The following is a 23,974-nucleotide window of genomic DNA, read 5'->3' on the forward strand; positions in this document are numbered from 1 at the left end:
GACCCTAGGAATATGTTGGTTACATGGAAAGAGAAGTTAGGTTCCGGATAGAATTGAGGTTGCTGATCAGCTGACCTTAAGATGGGGAGATAATCTGGGACTATCCAGATGAGACCAATGTGGTCATGAGGGTACATAAAGTGAAAGAGGGGGGCAAAAGAGAGAACCAAAGGGATGGCAGCATGAGAGGGACACAGCCTGATGTCACTGGCATTGTAGATGGAGGAAGGGGCTGTCAGTCAAGGAAAGCAGGCAGCCTCTAGAAGCTGGAAAAGGCAAAGAATTGAATCCTCCTGTAGAGGACTCCAGAAGAAACATAGCCCTGCTGACAACTTGATTTTAGCCCAATGAAACCTGTTTTGAAGTTCTGACCTCCATAACTATAAGATTGTAAATTAGTGTTGTTTGAAGCCATGACTGTTGTGGTCATTTTTCACAGCAACAATAGGAAACTAATACATGGTTCCATGCCCCCCAAAGCCCTCTAGTTGCACTCCTCCGGTGACAGGGAGCTCCTTCTAACCTCAGCCAGCTCTAGTCATTACCAAATCCTTCCTCATGAGATCCAAGCTGTCCCCCTGGGACTGCTTTCCAATGTTCCACGTCTATCCCTCTGGGCCCCCAAACAAGCCACTCTCAAACTTTTGTGTTTTTTTTTGCTGGTTTTGTACATTTTTTTTACTTTATTTTTTATTACTCAAATGAATTTATCACATCTGTAGCTGCATAATGATCATAACAATCTGATTTAAAGGCAGTGATCATGAGTGTAATCCCCCTCCGTGTTTTCCTTCTTTTTGCCCGGCATCCACAGAATTCTTTTCCCACTGCCCACCCAGAAACTCCTCTCAAAAAAATCTTATTCCCTGTTCCTAACTTTCTTCTGAGTTCTGGGTCAGGGGGTCACTCATGCCCAAGTCAAATTCTCAGGAGGAGAGACTCAACCTGCCAGCCAAGGAGGCATCGGGGTAGGATGGAGGTCATGGTCTCAGCTCGCTGTGTGATCTTAGACAAACTCATGCTCTCTCTGGACTTCTGGTGTCCTTTCTGTGCAATGGGATAAAACCCCATGAGCTCTGTGGGCAGCTGCGGGACAGAGTGGGTCTTACCTGCCCTGATTCCTTTGCCAACACAATTCTCAAGCACCTGCCTTCTCTCCTTGTTGTTTGTCATTAATAGGAGAGGGGTGGGGAGGGGAGGGGAAAGAGAGAAGAGAGGAGAGGAAGGAGAGAGAGATGTACGTCCCTGCAGAAATTGTATTCGAATGTTTTATTATGTGCTCTGGCTCGGGCAGCACCTTAGTTAATGGTGTGTCAGATGATGGTACAAATTTATAGCTGAAGGTTTACATCACAGACAGCTGGAATGAATGACAATAAATTAATTTAAAGTGCTACCAAAGTGTTCCCCAAAGTATATGTGCTTATGAGCTCCGGGCTAATAATTTATAAATGCATGTCTTTTATAATCCTGGTCTTAAGTCTTGAAAGCAGCTAGTTAAAAAGCAGTCACATGACATAAATTATTTTTATTAATATCACAAGTGCATGATTAGGGTGGTGGGAATGGTGGTCACCCATCCAGATTTCTACAGCCAACCTTCTCTTCCTTTCTCTCTGTCTTCTGTCCTGAGGGACTTGAACCTCACAGTCCCAGGTTCCGCTCCAGCCCAAGTTCCCCTCAGGCTGCCAGGGCCTGAGCTGGTGCCCCCACTCCCTGATCCCCTCTCCTGGGTGAGAATTGCATTCCATGTCCATTACAGATTCCCTCCTCTAAGGAATTATTATGACATTAACATGCTCCTCAGGTAGGAAAGAACAAAAATCTTTTATGTGCAATCAACACATTCACATAAACTCTAAGAGAGAAGGAGACTTGCTGAGCCTCAGTTTCTTCACCTGTAAAATGGGCATCATAACCTCGACCTCAGTTGACCAAATAGGGCCATTGGGAGATTTGATGAAGGCCATATATTAGCACTCAATAATATGTGTTGTCCTTGGCAGTTTCTCTATTATCCTATAAAGGGAGGGGAAGTTCAAAGTGATTTGTGCAACCCGCAGTCTTGTGGTTAGCAGACCTACTCAGATCTTGGCAAAACATGAGATGTCCCTACCTTCCTGGAACCCCACTCCAAGCCTTCTTCTCTCTAAATCTAATCCCACTATATGTGCCCTGGGCCCCCACTCCTGCCATTTTCTTGATGGATTCATCTTCTCTTATAGTTCACCTTCTCCTGTGTTACGTTAAAGGTTGCCCATGTTCTTCGAAGCTCCTGCCATCAAGAAGAGATGAAGTCCTTTCCCCCCAGGCCCCTTGAAACAAAGCTGGCCTGTGACTTGCTTTGATCTATAGAATGTGGTAGAAGCAACACTGGGTGATTTCCAAGACTTGAGTCTTAAGATATCTGTAGCTTCTGCTTTGGAGCCCTTGAAATATCCCTTTAAGAAGTCAGCTGTTATGCTATGAGAAGCCCAATCAAGATGCAAAAGCCACACAGAGAAGAACCACTATATTCTGGTCGGCAACTTCAGCCCAACTCCCAGCCGATGGCCAGCGCCAGCTGCCAGCCAGGTGATGGCCTATCTCAATGTTCTAGCCAAAACTAGAGGGTGACTGCAGCCCCACGGGAGCCAACTGAGCCCAGTTATTCCAAGAATTCTGAGAGATAATAAATGGTTGTTGTTTTCAGGCATTACGGCTTGGGTGGTTTGTTACCCAGCAATAGAAAACAAGAACACCCCTCTCTCCTGGCTGCTTTGCATCAGCTCTTAAATGAACCCAGGCTTCTCTCATGGAAAATCCTCCCTTGATCCCACATCCCTTACCAGCTCCAGCCTTAGCTCACCCGCCCCCACCTTGTTCAAAACCAAACTGTGATGCTCCAAGCTGCCTCCCCTTCAGTCCCCACCACCCACTCCCCACCACAAGCAGTGCTGTGGCTTTTGCTCCTCCCACTCTTCCAAAGGGCCCATCTTTAAGGTCATCAGAGATGGATTGTCCTTGAGTCTTGCGCTTTATTGGACCACCCCTGGGCAGCATGCCAGCTGGTGCCCATCACCTCACATTTCAACACCAGCTCCTCCAGTCCCCCTTGGTCTGCATCTCTATTTCCCATGCCATTTCCTTCAACTATACTTGGACACCTCTTTTCTTTCTCTTAAAATCCCGCTGTTCCTCGGGTCTCTATCTTGAGTCCTCAGCCTTCCACACTCTTCACTCATTTTTAGGTAAGTTCATCTATTCTGTCCCTGGTGCCAGCGCTGCCCAACTCTGCATGTGCACCCAAGATTCCCTCTCCAGACAATATCCAGCTCCTAGACTCTCCTCTTGGACACCTTGTAGACACTTTAACCTCAACAGTTCCCACATCTCTACACTTTCTGCCCCTTTCTTACTTGCTCTCCTTCCAGAGACATGGTTGCCCAAGTCCCAAATCTGGAATTTAGTCTTATTTCAGTCTGCCTCATCCCCTCATAAAGTCAGTCAATCTACCCCTAAGTCAGTCTAATATCTCTGCTTCCCATTGCCCTTGCCCAGGTCACCACCATCCCTTACCTGGAATATTTACAACACCCCCCAACTGGCCTTCCTCCCTGCCCTTATCCACACAATTCTTTCTCCACACTGAAGTAGATAGACCCTAATTAATATCACTTTGTAACTTAACATCTTTCAAAGTGGATCTCTTTTGTCTTTAGAATAAAAGCTAAACTCACTCGCAACATATGGGCCTCTGGCCCCAAATCTGACTACTTCCTATGTACACACAGGGCTTGTTCCTCCAACCTCAACCCGCTGTGTGCTCACACATGTTCCTTCTGCCAGGCACACCCTTCCCTTCTCCACGGTCCAGCAAACACCTCCTCCAAGCCTTGACTTCCTCTGGAAATCTTGTCCACCCTGCCCACCCCACCCTGCTGTCTACTGCACCGCCTCCTTGGCCTGCCCTCTCCATCTCTCACCTTTGACCTGTCTTCCTTTCCCCAGCACTCTTCTCCTTTGGTGTTAATTGCTTAGTGAATTATTTGTCTTCTCAGCTAAGAGTCAACTTTGGAAGGAGCAGGAACCATTCATTACAACCTAGCTCAGCACAGGGCAGATACTCATATAAGGATCTGTGAATGAATGAATGATAAACAAGTCTTGGGGAAACGTCATCACCTTGCCTCCTCCAATCCCCATCAAAGCCCGGCTTTAACAGATTTGCAAAGTCCCCACCTTCAGCCTCCATTCACCTCTCAGCTGCTCAACATCCATGTATTGGGTACCCATTGTGTGCCCAGCCCTGGGATGGAAATGAGTATCAGATGTGTGGATTAACAAAATACCAATGAAATAAAAAGGGTCAAGCTACTGATACACACAGCAACAGGGATGCATCTCAAAAGCAATATACTAAGTAAAGGAAGCCAGACAACAGACCACACACTGGATGATTCCATTCATATGACATTCTAGAAAAGCCATAACTGTGGGGACAGAAAACAGATTGGGATGCCAAGGCATGTGTCATAGAGAACGAGTGAGGCAGAAGCAGAGTCGTATGTTTGGTTTTTTTCTATAAGACAGAAGTCATTAGGCATCACTTCTGGCATGTTCTGTCCATTAGAAGTGAGTCACTAAAGCCAGCCTATATTGAAGGGGAGAGGAATTAGAGTCCACCTTCCTGTGGAAAGTGTCAAAGAATTTGTAACTTGAAACCATCACAGGGACCACTTGACTACCAGCAATGCCGTGTCCACCAGGCACAGCAGCCACACATTCTAACATTCACAGTGTCTGCACGCCACGGGGTACCATGGACACCTGGATGGACCAAAGACAGCTTTAAGATTAAGCTTTTAACACTATTATTACACATCATATTATATATTATATGTATATACAATAGCATCATTATAATATTAAAAGAGCATTTTGACAGAAAAGAAAACCACCTCTAATTTACCCTCTCAGTGCCTCGGTTTCCTGATCTGTAAAATAGGCATAGTTATAGTCCCTACCACTCAGTGTTATTGCGAGGACTAAATGAGGTAATTGTGTAAAGTGCTCAGAAAAACACATGGCAATTCCTAGCAGCATTGTAGTCTTTCATGAGCTGGCACAGGAGCAAATGATACATCCATGGAAAGAGCTTAGAGCAGTGCCTGCCTGGCACATGAAAATAAATCAGTTACATGCTATCGTTGTTGTAATTATTACTTGCTATAGCCTCCTCAAGACCTCCAGGATAATATGCAAACTCCTAAATGTCATTCCAGGTTCTCTGCAAATATGAGCTTGCCTATCCCTCTGCTCACCCATAACCCTCCCCACTCACATACCACCAACACCACCCCTGGACATGCCCCAAACTCACAACTTTCTCCTATGCAGCTCCTTCTCCTAAGATGCCCTCCTCCACACCTCTTCCTGATAAACTTCTACTCATCATCCCAGTGGATGGGAGTCAATGATGTCCACTCCTAGCCATGACAGAGTAACTGGGAATCAGACTGGCATTGTCACCACAAAATAGAAGAAGAAAACTGAAGAGACACAGAAATGCCTATTTTCACATAGAGACACATGATGGAAGATAATATGATGGAAAATAGTATGAGAAAAAGAAGATATACGTGTGTGTGTGTGTGTGTGTGTGTGTGTGTGTGTGTATTTGTGTGTGCCTGGGTCAGTTTTCTGTGGAGCAGAAATTGACACAACATTGTAAATCAACTAACCTTAATTTTTTTTAATTTTTTTTTTTTTTTTTGGTCTTTTTAGGGCCACATCCATGGCATATGGAGGTTCCCAGGCTAGGGGTCAAAACAGAGCTGTAGCCACCAGCCTACACCAGAGCTGCCACAGCAATGTAGGATCTGAGCCGTGTCTGTGAGCCACACCACAGCTCACAGCAACCCCGGATCCTTAACCCACTGAGGGAGGCCGGGGACCGAACGTACAGCCTCATAGTTCCTAGTCGGATTTGTTTCCACTGCACCATGACAGGAACTCCCTTAAAAAAAAATTTTTTTTCAAGAGAAGAAAAGGAAGCTGAAGAAACACAGAAGCACCTATTTTTACACAGAGGCACAGATCAGTGATTTCTGAGAGAAGGGAAATGGATGAGGTAAGCACTCTGATTGTCTCAGTTTTCTAATTGGACACAAGTTCCAGGCCACTGAAGAAAGAGAGAATCCAAGTAAAGCATAGCAGCCTCACTGAGCTGATGAGACAGAGGGTGGACAGGGAGGCTAAGGCTCTAGAAAGTCATAGGCAGAGTACCAGAGGGGAGGGAGCTAGGCAGAGAAAGTTCCAGAAATCTGTATAGAGGTCCTCTTAAGCTTTAGAATGAATTATAAATTGGGTGTGTCCAGGGTGAGACATGATAGGCCAGGCAAAGACGAACTATCAGAGAAAAATTACTACAAGGAAGCTATGAATTTAACAACTATCAGAGCTCACACAGAGCTGACTCTGAATTCCAAGCAGCCAGAACGGAGCAGAGAGGCTTCATTGATCAGCTTAATAAAGCTTAAAAATAAGCCTCAAAAGGAACAACTTGATCTACAAGTAAACTAACTGTCTGCCAAAGCAATATATTTTAATACTCTTTAAAGTAGACAACAAAATCCAAACACACAGCAATGGAACATCAAAATGTTCAGCATCCAAACAAAAACTGCTAAATATGCAAAAAAGCAGAAAAATTCAATCCACGACTAGAAGAAAAATAATTCATTTTGCATAGATGTTAGAAATGGAATTAGCAAATACTTTAAAATAATTACGCTGAAGTTATTCAAAGATTTAAGAGACAAGATAGCAGAAATGAATGAAAACCATAAAAAAAGGAGTTCCAATCATGGCTCAGCAGTTAACGAATTTGACCAGGAACCATGAGGTTGTAGCTTCGATCCATGGCCTCGCTCAGTGGGTTAAGGATCTGGCATTGCCGAGGGCTGTGATGTAGGTAGCAGATGCAGCTTGGATCCCACGTTGCTGTGGCTCTGGCATAGGTCAGCAGCTACAGCTCTGATTAGACCCCTAGCCTGGGAACTTACATATGCCACGGGTGCAGCCCTAGAAAAGACAAAAAGATAAATAAAAAATAAATAAATAGAAACAAATAGAATTTCTAGAGCTGACAAATACAATCTATGAAATAAAAATTTCATAGTAAGGAATTAATAACAGATAAGATGCCATATGCAGAAGTTCCCGTAGTGGCTCAGCAGAAAGGAATCCCTCTAGGAAACATGCAGTTGTGGGTTCAATCCCTGGCTTCACTCAGTAGGTTAAGGATCCAGTGTTGCCATGAGCTGTGGTGTAGTTCGCAGACACAGCTCAGATCAGATGTTGCTGTGGCTGTGGTGTAGGCCAGCAGCTACAGCTCTAACTCGACCCCTAGCCTGGGAACCTCCATATGCCATGGGTGCAGCCCTAAAAAGACAAAAAAAAAAAAAAAAAGATACAGGCAAAAAGATCCATGAAATTGAAGTCAGGGCAACAGAGATCACAAGGAAATTGGAAAATATTTTGAACTGAATGAAAAAATAAAAACATAATATATCAGTATTTGTAGTATGCAACTAAAAGAAAGACTGGCTAGAGGGAAGTGCATAGCTTTAAATGCTTATATTAGATAAAATGAAAGTTTTTAAACATTTGTGCAGAAAAGAGGTAACAAAGTGAGCCTGAGACTTGTATCATTAGAAAGATGTGCTTACAAGATTGACCATTGACTGGCATCTGAGAACTTACATTTCAGGAGTGTTCCCATCATTCCTTAACAAAAATGGCTTACTGGGTTTACGTAAATAACATGGTTTATGCTAAATGCTATTTTCTTTCTGGTAGTCTGAGATATTAGTATGTGCCAGGAAGAAGGAAGCTATATGATGACCCCCAATAAAAACCATAGACATTGGTCTCTAATGAGCTTCCCTTGTAGGTAACATCTCATGTGTGTTGTCACAACTCATTGCTTGGGGGAATTAAGTGCATCCTGTGTGGCTCCACTGTGAAAAGACTCTCAGAAATTTGTGCCTGGTTTCCTTTAAACTTCACCTGTGCCTTTTCTCTTTGCAGTATTGCTTTGTATCTTTTGCTGTAAGAAATCTTAGCAATGAATATGTCTATATGCTGAGTCCTGCTAGTCATCCTGGAAAATCACTGAACCAGGGGGTCGTCCTGGGGTCTCTTAACACACTATTAATTTACCTGAGGAAGTTTGAAAGAAGAAGACTGTATTAAAACCAAAGTAAGTAGAAGAAAGGAAATAATGAGCAAAACTCAACATATACTAAAGAACCTCAATAAAACCAATAGCTTATGCTTTTGAAAAGACAGATAAAAATCAACAAACCTCTATCTAAATTGATCATGAAAAAAAGAAATAAAAGATAAATTATTAATATCAGGAATCAAAGTGTTTAGAAGACATTAAAAGAATATTAGAAACAATTTTAAGATAACTTTGGCAACTGAAGTGAAATCATCAAAGTCCTTGAAAATCACAAATTATCAAAATTGACATAAGAAGAAAGAGAAAACATAAATAGTTCCATATCTATCATAGACACGGAATTTAAATTTATTTCGTAAAACCTTTCCACAAGGGAAATCCCTGGCCAATATCGCTCCACAGAGACTCTTATCAAACATTTGAGTAAGAAATAAATCCAGTAAGTCAGAAAGAGAAAGACAAATACCATCTGATATCACTCATACCTGGAATCATATAAGGCACAAATGAACCTTTCCACAGAAAAGAAAATCATGGACTTGCAGAATAGACTCCTGGTTGCCAAGGGGGAGGGGGAGGGAGTGGGGTGGTTGGGGAGCTTGGGGTTAAAAGATACAAACTATTGCCTTTGGAATGGATTAGCCATGAGATCTTGCTGTGTAGCACTGGGAACTATATCCAGTCACTTATGATGGAGCATGATCATGTGCAAAAATAGAATGTGTATATATATGTGTGACTGGGTCACCTTGCTGTACAGTAGGAAAAAAAATGTATTGGGGATATAACTATTAAAAAATAATAATAATAACAAAAAACACAATAAAAAAAGACATCCAATCAAACACAAACTCTTAAAATACTGAGGAGGGTGGAACACTTCCCAGTATTTTCATAAGGTCAGCATTACCCTGATACCAACACCAGACAAAAATATTATGAACAACTGCAAAGAAATGAAAAATTAGAGCAGGCTTTCTTATAAATAAAAATTGGAAGGCTGATTCTAAAGTTCACATGAAAATGAAAAGAACCTATAATATCCAAAACAAATTTGAAAAAGAAGAACATTTTTGGAGGACTTACACTGTTTGATGTTAAGACTTACTATGCAATTACAATAATCAATAGAGTGTGGTATTAGTGTAGGAAAAAACACGTAGACCAATGGAAGAGAACAACTTCTCAAAATAGACCCACACACCTACGATCCATTTTTTTCAAACAAGAGTAACAAGGTTATTCAGAGAACAAAGGATTTTTGGTTTTTTTGCAAGAAAATGTGTTACAACAAATGGATATCAGATTTCCAGCTTCCAGCCTGGCCTGTAAAGAGCTCGGAAGTCATGATTCCCATCTACATAATAAGAAAAAAATCTAAGCAAACTGAAAATCAACCATTCTTCTTAGATCTGTCACAGAAATGAGGTCATAGGACAAACCACTGCCTCAAAAATTAGAAAGACAGACAGGTAGATAAGGCAGATACAGAGAATCACAACTTACTGGAGCAGAAACCTCTGTGGGAACCATGCCATGTTCCTTTTATCTAGGACATCAAGTCAGGCTTTCAATGAAAAAAAAAAAAATTCCAAGGCGTCATAAAAGGGGGAAAATAGTTTGAAGAGACAGCAAGCGTTAGAAGCAGACCCAGATATGGCAGAAATATTGGAATTATCAGAAGACGAATTTAAGATAGCAATGGTTAGTATGTTGAGTCCTCTAGTGGAAAAAGTCAGCCACATGGAAGAACAGAGGGATAATACAAGCAGAGAGATGGGAATTCTAAAAGAAATGTTAGAAATAAAAAATATTGACCCTGCATCACTGACACAAAGTCGGACCCCACCCACCAAGTCTCAGGCTGAGTGATTTGGTGACTCTCCCCAGGCCCAGAGCCCATGGGGAGGAAGAGCCCATGGCAGGCCTGGGCAGGGCCGGGGCTGTGCCTGGCTTCAGTGGGTCCAGGGCCGGCTCTGCAGCCAGCAAGGGCTATGAGAAGCAAGTCAGAAGGCTAGAAGTTCTTCACGCTGGGCAGAGGGCCTGGAGGCCTGGCATGGGCAGCCAGCCCTTAGCTGAGGAAGATGGGATGCTGGATGGGCCATGGGCTGCTCGGACCATGAGGAGGGCTGCTTAGTGCCTAAGCACAGACTGGGAGTCCTCCCTCACTTCCTAGATGTGTCATTTGCCCAGGTGGGCATTATGGTCCCACCGGTCCCTCAAGTGGGGTGGTCTTGCCTGTCAAAGACGCATTAAAAAACGCAAAAAGCTGTGGCGGCTTTAACATCAACAAACCAAGGTTTTAGTCCCCGATCCACCAGTTCCAAACAGGACGTATTTGGACCATCATGAACTCTCTGAGCTGGACTTTCCTTATTCCTCCAGTGTGTCTAATAGAACAATGACCAGGGCATGATGCTATACCAAAATGCACAGCTGCAAAAACATCACATTCTGGATTTTTCTTTCAAGAAGCTCAACTGTGACAGTCCCACCCCCATCATCTTCAGGCTGTCACCCTCAGCCTTAGGAAGGGGGAGGTTCTATAGTGCCCAGGAAGGAGGACAGGGCCTTGGAGCTCCACTCTGTCCTGGCCACTGCAGAGGCCCTCATGCTCTGAGACTGTGTGGCCCCTGATGTCCTCCAATGTCCTGCACATGCCCTCCACTGGGCATGAGCCTGGACCAGGTGCAGGACCGGTCTCCCAGGCAGACCGAGGCACGAGTCACGGGCCCAGGTTCGGGCCTCTTTTACCTGCTGTCCTTCCCAGTCTGGCCACCTTCCTCAGGCCTTGTCCCTCAAAGGTCTTCCAGGCTACCTTACAGCATCTTGTCCAAGATGAAGAGAGAGAGAGAGCTCTGGGCTTGGGTCAGATTCTGCTACAGCCCCCAAACCCCCAGGTAAAGAGATGCAAAAGCTGGCTCAGCAGGGGAATAACTAGTATAATAGCTGTAAAAATTCAGCTGGACAGAACCCCTCAGATAGTGGATAGTAAGTGGGTCCATGAAGAGCACTCCGTGCCAGACATCTGAGGCTGCTGTGAAGACAAATTAAACCCCAGAGAAGGTGGCTGGGCTCTCCAGCGCTGGCCCACAGAAAGGGCTTCCAATCCCCTTTCCCCATATCCTTTGATCCCTGCATTGCAGATGACATGGGAGAGGCCTAGAGAGGGTAAGAGCCTTGGGGAAGGTCACACAGCAAAGCAGAGTGAGCACTCCTTCCCTGCGCAGAGGTTGCCATCCCCAGGACAAAGGGTAGAGCGGGCACATTCTCCTGAGTATCTGGTTGCCAGCCTTGTAGGCAATGCAGGTCCTAATGAGAGTTAAAATTAGAACTAATTGGAGAAGTATTTTTATTGCAGGAATGAGCATGTGGGCAGCAGAGAAGCCCAGCGTCACAAGAGCAGGCACAACGCGGACCAGGAACAACATCCCTCCTCCTGCTCAAGAGGCTCTGGCCGGCCAGAAATTGAGAGCGGCTGAGGTACAGGGCAGCACTGCCCTGGAAACCGGCAGAGGGAGAATTTCCCTCTTGACCCAAAGTCCAGGGAGTCAGTCTCTGAATATGAGCAAGGACATCTGGGCTCTCACTCCAAACCTTAGTCTGCTTGTCTAGGAAGTGGGTACAATGTCCACGGGGGAGGGGGGGAGAGGGGGGGGGCTGTGAGACTCCAAAACTCCTCTCTTGTATCATTAAAGAATCTTTGTCAGAACAAGATTGCTGACATTGTAAACCAACAATCATGGAAAAACTAAAAATCACTAAAAAAAAAAACTGGGAGTTCCCATGGTGGTGCAGTGGTTAATGAACCCGACTAGGAACCATGAGGTTGTGGGTTCCATCCCTGGCCTTGCTCAGTGGGTTAGGGATCTGGCATTGCCGTGAGCTGTGGTGTAGGTTGCAGACGCGGCTCAGATCCCGCATTGCTGTGGCTCTGGCGTAGGCCGGCGGTTACAGCTCCGATTAGACCCCTAGCCTGGGAACCTCCATATGCCGTGGGAGTGGCCCTAGAAAAGGCAAAAAGACAAAAAAAAAAAACAAGATTGCTAAGGTCTGAACACTTCCTCTGGAAATTCATAGGTTGAAACACTGACCCCCAAGGTGACAGTACTAGGAGGTGGGACTCTGGGAAGGTGGTTAGGTCTAAGGGTGTCACCCTCATGAATGGGATTAGTGCCCTTATCAAAGAGGCCCCGGAGAGCTCCGGCATCCCTTCTGCTTCTGAGGACACAGTGAGAAGACAGCCAGAGTCTATGAAGCAGGAAGCAGGCGCTGGCTAGACACTGAATCTGCACTTACCTTCATCTCAGACTTCCCAGTCTCAGGAAGTGTGGAAAATGAATGTCTTGTCTATCAGCCACCCAGTCTGGGGTAGTCTCTGCAGCAGCCTGAGTGGACCCAGATAAAGGTGGGCCCACTCTCCACACTCTCCATCCCAGACACATTTCAGGAGAAGGGGAAACAGTAAAGCTTCCTCATGTGATGTGGCCTCCTCAGCTCCTCCAGGCTGTGGCTCATCCCCAGAAGACCCGGCACGGGGGGCGGAGCATTATTCATCTTTAAGAACACCTGTGACACATGCAGAGAGACACGTGTCAGGGGAAACTGTTTACGGTACAAAAAAGGATGTTTCCTTCACAAAAGGAGATGCCCTTTGATTCCCTGCATCTTGAGCACCCTTCCCACATTCCGGAAGTGGGAGAAACTGGCGGTGTGGTGGGGAAAGTGCAGACAGACGGCTCAGGCGCTGCCCTGCTCTGAGGGGATTTCTTTACTCGTCGACTCAGGGAGCGTCAAAAAGCTCGAAACCCAGTGGACAGAATAGTAAGAAATGGAAACCACGGTTCCTGCAGGAGTGTGAATACACAGGAGGTGCTGCAGAGTCCAGCTGGGTGCACAGCAGGTGTTTACTCCGCACACCTGGATTGCCCACCCTTCTTGGGGACACTGGGGCTGTTGGGAAGAAGAGGATACCCCACCTCACACCTGGCCGCTGGGGTGGGCTGTGGTTCAGGACCCCTTAAGACCTCCAATTCCTCCTCCCACAGGGCATGACAGCTGAAGCTGGGAGGAGGCCAAGGGTGGGGTATCTGTCCTGGGAAAGAGCAGGTGCACCATCATGGTCTGGCCTCCATGATTCTTGCTCCTGGTTGGAGGGTGGGGAGAAATCACCTGTTTTTCTGAAAAGGCAGTCAAAGCCCCCTTCGACAGCCCCCTGGCCTTCCCCTCTGCCCTGTAGTCTTCACCCATCTGATGCCTCCATGATCCCACGATCCTTCTGGAACATGGTCTTGATCGTGATGCTCCCTCGTTCACCCACTTTCAGTAGTTCCCACCACCTCCATCAGTTCCCCCGACCTGGTTGACGATCGAAACTTCCTGAAGCCCTTATTAAGCAGATAAAGGCCCCAGTCCTCCTGCCTGAGAGCCTCAAAGGCCACCAGGCTCTCTCAGGGATCTCTCTAGGTTTCTCATTTGATGCCTAAGCCATCTGATACTCAGAGAAGCCAAGTCACTTGCCAGAAGTCACATAGCAGGAGGACTTGAAATTCAAATCCAGCTCTGGTGATGTGGCTAGAGCTCACACCCTACCTACAGAGGGGCCACGAGGCCAGGACAGAAGCTTCAGGAGCTGTGTCCCTCAGCTGGGGATGAGCCTAGGCCCTGGGTGGCGGGGGGGGGGGGGAAGGCAGGTAAGGAAGGAGGAGGTTAAACGCTGAGCTCTGAAGGCAGCATGGTGCTGTGGGCAGAGCCCAGACCAGAGGCCTGGGGCCCAGCCACCTCTGCTGAGGCTCAGCCGCCTCCTGTGGGAAAAGGATAATAAAACCCCGCACTCACGGGTTCCTGCAGGAGTGTGAATACACAGTAGGTGCTGTAGAGTCCAGCTGGGTGCACAGCAGGTGTTTATTCCACACACCTTGCCTTTGCACAGGATCCAGAGGTTCAGGGTTGTGGGTGCAGACTTTGGTCCCAAATCCACCCCCCAGCTGCAACCCACAGTGAGGCTTTGCAGACCCAGTAAACAACCCCTCACCGCCCTCGCCAAAAGGAAACTTTTTTTTAAAGCAACAGAAACCGACATCTCTGCAGGCTGCACTTCTCTGCAGTCGGTGTGCTGGCAACGGGAAAAGAAGCCTCGCTTCAGAGAGGAAAGGGCTACCGGAGGTGGGGGCGGGGGCAGGCAGAGGCAGCAGAAAGGAGGAGAGAAACGGCGATCTGATAAGTAACTCTGCTTTTTAGGGCCCAGGGAGCAGGAGAGGCTGGGGTGCAGGGGAGGCTGGGGTGCAGGGGAGGCTGGGGTGCAGGGGAGGCTGAGGCGCTCACACCCTCTGCATCCCCTGCAACCTCTGATGGGGGTGGGGTGGGTTTTGAGATCGACCCAGGGTAGGTGGCACCCAGCCCCAATGGGCACTCAGGCCACAGGATTGCACAGTTCAACCATCCTCCCCTCCCTTGGGGCTGGCCCTTACCCTGGATGCAGGAACCAGCCAGGGGCTCAAAGGTTGGTGACCCTTTTGTCTAGCTCTGTGTCCACTCACCTGTGGCTTTGGGCCGATCTCTTGGACACTCAAGGGGTCTCAATGTCTTCCTCCCCCAAAAGAAGGTACTGTCTATAGAGACAGCGTCAGGTCAAGTGCCAGCCTGGGAACCAGGAAGTTCAGAGCCATGGGCTTGCTATGGTGGCCACAGCAAGTGGCTTTAGCTAGGGTGATGGAGACCATGCCAGTTTAGCACTGAAATTCTGCATCCCAGGAAAGCCCCTTGGTCCTAGGGAAAATGCTCATCACCTGTTGTCCCCTCTGGGCTGGGATTTCCTCTGCTGAGACTAGAGGACTTTCCCAGCTCCCTGCATGACCCTCCCCATGATTAAGGACTGGGCCTGTCCCCTTGGTCAGATTTACAAACTGATTGGAGAGACTTGGATGTGAACTTGTCCTGGGTAACAGGGACAGGCAGGCAGAGTGAGCAGGTATCGGGGACTGGAGGGTGAACACACACAGGGAGGAAGGCTTGGTGTGGCATGGGCTTCACAGAGGAATCTCACAAGCAGAGAAGAATAGGGTAACAGCTTCAGCCAAGGCTGAAAGGCCAGACAGTGGAATAAGCAGTGTGCCAAGCCCTGTTCTAAGGATGGTGGTTTAGACGGTGGGGCCCCAACTGGCCTTCAAGATCCCCCAGTTGAATTTCTAAATCTACTGCTTCCACTCTCTGATTTCCCGCTACCATATCCACTGCCAAATGATTTACATCAAAATGAATACATAGAAAACTGCAACAAACAACAAAGGTTTGTCTGGGGTTTTTTTTTTTTTTTTTTTTTTTGGTTTTAGTTTTTGTTTTTTGTTTGTTTTTTTAAAGAGATGGGCTTTTCACAAAATTAAAAGCAACCGAGGGACTCTAAAATTTTATGTCCACCCCCCCAACATGCTTCCCTGACTCCCTGTGCAGCCCACCCCAGCAGAGGCAGACCACCCTAAAGAGCCTGGGAGCTGCGTGGAGAGGGCCTAACTCCAATATCCAAAGGCCCACCCACACCCCAGGGCACAGGATAGCTCCACCTGACCCTGCCCACCTGCCAAGCTCACCCCTTCAAAGCATCTCACCAACATAACCTATGTGGGAAAAGAATCTGAGAGAGAATCAAAATGTGTAAATGTATGACTGGGTCACTTTGTTGTACAGCAGAAATTATCACAGCCTTATAAATTAACTACACTTCAGTAAAACTTTAAAAAAAAAAAAAAAAGCGTCTCACCAACAACCTCAGGGATAGCAGGAGAGTCACCAGCCCACCCTAGTTTCTTACGCCCAAGAGACCTCACACTTTCTAGCTGGGCTGCCCTGAACAAGTCACTCACCCTCTCTGAGCTTCAGTTACTTCATCTGCTAAAGGTGGACAGTAAGACACACCAGAGGGTGGAGGAAGGCAGGTGTCTGGTTCATGTGCCAAGTTCAGGGGTAAGAAGCCTTCCAGGAAACCTAGCAAATGCATTTCTGATCCTCCTCTGGAAACCACAGCCCCCACCCCCCAGAAGGGCAGCGAGAGGCAGACAGAAGGGTAGGCCCCACTCTTACCTGCCGTCCTAAAAGCTCAGGCCTATTCCTGTCCAGAACTCTCCACTGGGAGGAGGGGAGGGGCCTCAGGGGATGAGGGCAGGAGTGCTAGAAGCAAATGGCATCATTGTCCCTGTGGCCACCTCAGCTGGTCTGGGGCCCTAGTGGGGGCCAGGGCTAGATCTGCCCTTCCTCTCTCCCCAGGCATTTGCTAAGCTTCTCCAACCTCTCACCAGGCCAAGTCACATGATTCTGCCGCACCCCCACCCCCACCCCATGCCTTGTGAGTTACTCTGTATTCTCAGTGACCCCATCCCGAAGGTCTTGGTGCTCCTACTTCCTTAATCAATCAACTGAGGCTCCCAGAGGCAGGGACTAGCTCAGCGAAAATCAGAGCAACTTCAGCACCACGTCTGACAGAAGATGCACTTTCCACTGCATGCGAAGTTCCCAAAGCAAAAGGCCCTGGGAGGAAAGAGGACTTTGGGAGCCACCAAAGTTCCTGAGCAGGGGAGTGGCATGGTTAGGTAGGCTGTTGGAAGTTGGACTGAGGCTCCCCAACCTGGAGACAGTGAGACCAGCAGGGAAGGTGCAGGCAAGTAGGGGAGCAGAGGGGAGTGTGGGGACGAGGGGTGCCGGGAAGGCAGGCCACCATGGCTCTCGGCCTCTGGGGACTCAGAGTCGGGAAGCAGAGGCACAGAGGAGGCAGGGGCTGGGGTGGGCAGGGCACCTGGAGTGACCAGCCATTCCTCCAGCTCACCATGCAGGGGGCCCTACGGGGTCATCCCCTCACCTCCCCAGGCCGGAACAGCGGGGGCTGGGGATCCCCGGGTACAACTCAGTCAGTGAGGGGCTGTTACTGCTCCCCACTGCACACCAGGCTCCTGCTCCCGCCTCTTTCTCCAGGCAGCTTCCCCATGCCAGATTGATGAACAACGTAATAACGGGGGCAATCACATTATTCCTGAATGCATTTTAATAAAAATCAAATAAAAGCAATTATGTGAATTTTCAAGAGGATCACCTCTCCTCCTTTCCCTGAGGTAGGAAACAGAATGAATTCAGGAAATCATTAAAATCAGAAACCCGAGCTGCGCGCCACCACCGCGCTGGCGGCTGTCACACAAAGGCAGCAGGGAAACCCAGTCCCCAGGCGGCAGCACGGGTGCCTTTCTTTAGCTCTTTGAGTGGAAATTCCACCTATGGGTGAAGAAGGGTAATTAAGGGCCAGGAGAGATGCTTTGAATCCAGGCTGCCTTTGGCCCTCCAGTATAAATTCCCCAGCTTCAAAGGGGCCTCAGATTCCCCAAGGGAGAGTTCTCCAACCTGGCAGCTCGGGGGCCTGCAAGGAGGGCAGGCACAGGCTCAGAGGGGCCCCCCAAATGAACACGCTCTCCCCTCTGTGAGGGACGTGCCACTCTCAGCCCAGCTAGGGTACCAAAGGCAAGGTCCCATTGATGGGTGATGAGTACCAGTTCCCCACCCCAGCATTCCCAAAGTGGACATTTGCAAGGACCTTCCCATCTGATTGGTCATTCCAGCCCCTCATGACCTTCAAAGGGGTGTGCTCCTTGGGGCTGAGGTGAGTGAGGCCAGAGGGGGCCAGATCACCCAGATGGTAAGGCGGCTCCAAGACGGATCTGGATTCTCCGGAGGCTGGGAGGCATGGCCAAGTTCAGTGGATCAGTCTGGACACAAAGCAGCCTGCCCCTCATCTTGCAGTTAGAATCGAGGAATCCTGGATGTGCATGGGCCCATCAGCCTCCAGAGCCTGCTCCTCAGGCTGCTCGCCCAGGCCACAGACCCACCCTCCTCACAGGAAAGAGACCTTCATTCAGGGCTTTCCAAGTTGTATTTAGACACCGCGGGGAGGAAAGGCAGGGATCTTCTCCTCTTCTGGCCCCGTATTCACACTGGATAACCCATGGCCCCCTCCCACCTGAACGACAGGCCAACAAGCTGCAGACGGAGCCGCTAATCACCCCAAGGTCATCTCCCACAGCCGCCAGGATCCTGTTTCTCAGATGGAAGAAAGCTGGAAAACCGGCAGCCATAGGTCCCCCTTCGGGGCATCCTGAGTTGAAGGAGCAAATGCGGCAGGGAGGCAGAGGGCCAACATTGGCTGTCTGAGACTTTTAAGCAACTCCCATCATCTTTCTGCACAAGTGTGCATGTGTGTGCACATGCATGTCAGTGTGCATGAGTGTATACATGTGCGTGTGAGTGTTGCTGAGGGGAGGGCAGGGCCCGGTCCACAGTTCAATCCCTTGGTGCTGTTCCCCACGCTCCCGTCTGACTCAGCTCAGGACTACCCTTAATCCCTGCTGCTGGCTAACAGTTATGGCGCCCTCCTACAGGACGCTCGGGGAACTGTCACCTAAAAAGTGCGGTTTTCACCAGTAGAGTGACTGGGAGGATTCTGGGTGGTCCCTCCCAATACCAGGTTTCCCTTGAAAGTAGGGACTTCTGGCAGGCCCTGCACCATCTGGCACCCAGGTCTGGGAATTGAGCACAGAGCTTCTGGTCTCATCCCCCTGTCTCCACTGGTGCCCCTTTCTGGCCTTTGAACCTCGGGTGTTTCAAAAGAGAAGTGGAGGCAGTGGCACCTGGCTTTTAGGGCCAGTACATGGGGGAGAGCAGGACAGGGAGACAGTAAGTGACCCCTCCTCTGTCATTCCTGTCCCCTCAAAGGCCAGCTGCTCCCCCACACTGCTCTGCACAGCCCCTCAAGCCTTGCACACAACAGGCACTCCATAAATGTGTTTGGTGTGATGCTCAGAGAAAAGACAGGTTTGTCCAGGAGGGGGAGTTGAAAGCAGGAAAAGGAAGTGCCCCTGCAGGTTCCCCGGGGCCTGTGGACTGGGGACCACGTGAATGCACATGGGTGTGTAAACACATGGGAGAACGTGTGCACTCCTGTGACCACAGCCACCAGTTGATGTGCTCACTGCCCTGCACACATGCCTTGTTCACACACATCAACACAGCAAATGGATAAACAGCAGCACCAAGCCCCAGGCGTCTCCTCTCAGCCTTGCCTCCAAATCCCCCATCAAGATGGGCCTTGGCGCAAACTAGCTACAACCTTGGAGGTTCAGGTCCATGGGATCGAACAGGGACATCCATTTGCTTTCAACCTCACCCAGATTCTATCTTGGTCACTGTGGGGGCACCTGCCCAGATCTGACACCAGCTGTGCCTAGGATGTGGGGATAAAGGCTGCTCTTGGGAGCAACTAGAACATCTGACCTGGGATGAGGGCTGATGGAGGGATGCCCAAGGACTCTGACTAGGTAGAGAGGGGCATATTGACTCTGCTGCGGGGTGAGGACACAGGGGTCACAGGGAAGACCTCCCAGCAAATGGAACCTTGGGGCAGGACCTAGAAGGAGCTGGGCTTCCTGAGCAGACCAGATGGGCAGGGCTTCCAGGTGGAGGGAACTGCTTATGCAGAAGACATGGTGCATGCCTTGTTCAGGGAATGCCCGGCTGCCCAGGTACTTGCCCTGCTTCTGCCGGCTGCACCAGGAAGAAGTGTCCTTTTCAGAGCGAGAGAGCAAAACAGGACACCGCATTGCAAATAGACCCAGAGCTGAGACCAAGAGCAGAAGGCAGCCTCTGAAGGAAAGAGGCACTTAGGGTGTGTGTTGCCCCTCAACGCTCCCCCTCTCTCCCTCTAAAGAAGTCACTCCCCCTGGCAACGCAGCGTATAATTCAACGTCTCAAAAGTGCAGTTAGCCTGGGGATCCCACAAGTGTGCTAAAACCCTGTGTTAAAGAGAGGAAGGGAGAGGCGAAAAATGTCAGGTAGTGATTTCCCCTGGAAAGCGAGGGGCTGCAAGGGGCAGAGCCTCACCAGTGTCTGTAATGTTCCAGTTCTTAAGTTCAGGGGTCATGAGCGTTCATCTAATATGCTTCATGGCTTACAAATAATCTTTTATATGTATGAAATACAACATAATAAAAGTTTTAATTGTGTTTACGGGGCTGTTCCAAGGCCAGGTTGGCTGAGATGCCTTTATGTGATTACATGAGCTTGGCATCCTCGCAGGTGCCCCAGCCCGGCTCTGGGGCAGCGTAGAGGCTGGACTAGTTAGCGTCTCAGCTCCACTGGACCCATACAAGATTGCAGTCATTTCTGGAACAAAGCTGGGTGTAGCTAGGAAAGGAGGAGATAAATGCCCAGCCAACTACCTCTCTGTATTTTGTCCCTTCCCATCTCTGGGTCTCAGAGGTCCCTCTATACCATGAGGGACTCTGCTCAGCTTGTGTCCTGGGTTTGAATCCAGATGGCCCCACTGCAGCACAGTTACATGGAGCAGTTTCCCTCCCTGGAAAGTGGGACCATGCAACGCTGCCGTGAGGAATGAACAAAATGATGCTTTGGGAATTCTCACTGTGGCTCAGAGGGTTAGGAACCCGACCAGTATCCATGAGGATGCAGGTTCCATCCTTGGTCTTGCTCAGTGGGTTAAGGATCCAGAGTTGCCATGAACTGTGGTGTAGGTCACAGATGAGGCTCGGATCCTGTATTGCTGTGGCTGTGGTGTGGGCCTGCAGCTGCCTCTCTGATTTGACCCCTAGCCTGGAAACTTCCATATGCTGCTGGTGCAGCCCTAAAAAGGAAGGGAAAAAAAATATGCTTTAAGACACAGTTCCAAGCATGTAGGGTACTCCAGAAATATCATGTTGGCATTTTTAAATTTTTTTTTAATCACCCAAACAAGCAAAGACCCTCAATGGAATCAGGGAAAGATTGAAGATTGGAAATCGGAAAATCTGTGCTTCAGGTCTGGCCCCACCATTCACTGGCCCCAAAGCCTCTGGCATCCTTTCATCCTGGGCCTCGCTCTGCTCCTGTGTAAAATGGGAACCCCAGAGCTCCCCTCGGAGAGGAGAGAGAATGTGAAAGTTCTGGCAAAGGAGAGGGCATTGTGAACGCCAGGGTCAGTAACCGGAGCTTTAATCCTTAAGACCCCTCCCCAGAGGAGTAACCCCAGTCTGCTGCGTAGGGGATACGCCCGGGGGGCCTCACCCAGGCAGCCCTAATCTCAGGCCAGGCCCAGCGCCGGCTCCGCTCAGAGTTAGGGGCCTGGGCTGGATCAAAGGCGGAGGGAATTAGCATCACAGAGAGCCCGGGGGAGGGGAGGCCAGAATTAATTCACTCTCCTCTTCCTGCTGTTTTTCCAGCAGCCTGTGGAGTTGGGGGAAGGGTGACCGTCCACCCCCAAGCTCCTACCACACCCCCAGGCCAGTTCTCACAGAAGGAGCAGAGCAGGGGCAATGATTTGGGCGGGACCTGCTGTTAAAAAGGGAAGCGCTGTGCACACATTCTGGAGCCAGGGGCTTGCAGGGAAAAGAATGCAGATGCCTGGGCCCAAGGGACGTTCACAGAGGCTGGACACGGGGCAAGGGGAATGCCGTGTGAGTTCACAGACCCCACTGTGTCACTTCTGGGACATAAAAGTGTGGGAGTGTGTGTATCTATGGCAGAGTGGACACAGTGCCTGTACACGTGTGTGTGTGTGTGTGTGTGTGTGTGTATGAATCTACAATTGTGAGCCTCATGTGTATGTGTCTACATGAGTCTGGGTGAAGAGGGTGTCAAGTGTGCAGACGTATAGACACGTGTGTGGACAGAGGTGCTGCCCGAGAACTTTGAAATGAGCAGGAAAGAAAAGTGTGAAGGGGCTGGGGGTGAAGTATTTCCCACAGGGAAACGTCTAGAAAGGGTCAAGACAACGGTCTGGCAGGCCCTGCCTCTAAGCTCCACAGGTTGTGTCGCTCCTTCAGGCTCCACCTGTCCTGCCAGGGCACTGCCATGGCACCACCTGGCTTAACCTTGCTGTGCCTCAGTTTCCTCACTCGAAACATGGGGAATCACACAGTGTGGTTGCGATGATTCAATTAGCTCATATAAGGGAAGCAGTTAAAACGGTCCTCGGCACACAATGAATGCCTTCAGAGATTTGTTAGTACAATTAGTGCACCTGGAGAGGGCACAATGGGGTCGAACTGGGCTGAACTGGGCTGGCCGGAGGAACAGGGTCAGCCCAGAGCCTGCCAGGAGCTGTCCTCGCAGAAGTCTGGCAGGAAGATTGCTTTTAAGCCAGCAGAGCTGGGCAGCCTCTGGCGGTGCCGGGAAAATGGAGCATGTGGTGTTGGAAGAATCATGAGGTGTAACCTCAGCCAACTTGGCAGGCTTGCCACTCACTGGCTGTGCACCCATGGAGCTCCTCCCGCCCCCTCCCCTTCTAGCTTCCCATCCCCCCCAACCCTGTACCTCCCACCCACCTTCTGGCCCAGAAGGTGGAGCACGTGCCCCCCAGCAGCCCAGTTTCCTCCTTCGCCTGGTTCACAAGGTCCATTCTTCAGGCCCATTCTGCAGATGGGGAAACGGAGGCTCAGAGAAAGGGAGGGATGCGACCACGAGGCAGAGCTGGACTCGGGAATCTCGGAGTAAATTATAGAGTCAGGCCCCTGGAGCAGCCCAGTCAACTCTCAGCTCTTTAGGGTCTGTGCTGGCTTTCGAGGTCCCTGAAACAGTTCCCTCGGCTGTTCCTGCATCACAGATGGGGCAACTAACGCTTCCCTCCCCATGTTCATCCTGTCTGCTCCACCGCACCCTCAAGAACGAGAGAAAGCATCTAGCCTGACCCCCACATGAACCCGTAATGTCTCTCTCTCACCTCTGCACTTTTGCTCCTGCTGTTCTGTCCTGTTCATCCCAGTTCAAGTCCTCTTCATCTGTCAAAGCCCATAGAAAATGCCACCTCTTCCATGAAGCCTTCTCTGATTGCATTGTCCATTCATGGCTTCTCAGTCCCCTTCCCCCCAGGGGCCTGGAGACATTCTTCTCCTCAGCTCTAAACACTTTATCTTTTGGGCGGTCCTAGAGGGCAGACCAGGAGCCTTTCTGTACACCCCCACTCCCACCCCATCGGTCAGGGCAAAGATGTCCACAAGCTGAGGTGCACAGTGGGTACACACTCCCCCCACCACTCCAGAAGCCCCTCCAAACCTTTGTCTTGTGGCCATGCGATGTAGTAGTCAACCGTTAAGACTTGGAGCAGGTTTTTCTGGGTTCAAATCTCAACTCTCCCACTCACTAGCTATGTGACCTTGGGCTTGTTATCTAGCCTCTCTGAGCCTCAGGTTGCTCACCTATTAATGGGAATAATAATAGTTCGAAGGCCCAGGTTGCTGTGATAGTGAAGTAAGTTAACATATGTTAGTTTTAAGGATAATATCTTGTACACAGTAAGTGCTTTGCGAGTGTGTGCCATTGTCGTTAATTGTTATACTGTTATTGTTACAACCAGGAGAATACAAAGAGGCACTAGGCACAATCTTTGTCCCTAAGAGGATGAGAATCCAGACAGGAACAAGAAAAGAGGTTTACACTTCAAATTGCATTTAATGATCAAACCACCTTAGTAGTTATCACCAGCCCCACTTTATAGACAAGGAAACTGAGGCTCCAAGAGATGGTGTAAGCTCCCAAGGGCTCACAGCCCTAAGTGGCAGGGCTGGGATTCAGGGCCAGGTCGTGCGGCTCCAAAGTCCACGCTCTTTCAACAAGCCTGAGCTGCCTCTCAGTCTGGCAGCAAGATAAGCCGTGTACACAAATAGCTGTAATCCAAGGTAGAAAGTGATAAGTGCCAAACAGGGACCGATAAAGGCTCTGGGA

At 49.1% G+C, this 23,974-nt stretch overlaps 1 protein-coding gene across 4 annotated transcripts in view; it reads right to left on the reverse strand.

Annotated features, from left to right (window-relative positions):
* Positions 1-23,974, reverse strand: part of LOC106506054 (uncharacterized) — a 303,642-nt gene that overhangs the window by 271,908 nt on the left and 7,760 nt on the right. Inside the window, exons 1-2 of one of the 4 annotated variants that reach the window (XM_084997453.1) lie at positions 16,307-16,440; positions 12,530-12,799 (exon numbers count right to left, since the gene is read on the reverse strand). The gene's annotated coding sequence lies outside the window, so the exon portion shown is untranslated. Of the gene's footprint in view, positions 1-12,529; positions 12,800-14,068; positions 14,216-16,306; positions 16,496-23,974 lie in introns of those variants that run through there. The other 3 variants (XM_084997451.1, XM_084997450.1, XM_084997449.1) reach the window with 3 other exon arrangements.

Source organism: Sus scrofa, chromosome 14 (genome assembly GCF_054392235.1).
Source record: "Sus scrofa isolate SSC_HxYL_T2T_F1_AM1 chromosome 14, Sscrofa_HxYL_maternal_Yorkshire_Landrace_v2.0, whole genome shotgun sequence".
Classification (NCBI taxonomy): domain Eukaryota; kingdom Metazoa; phylum Chordata; class Mammalia; order Artiodactyla; family Suidae; genus Sus; species Sus scrofa.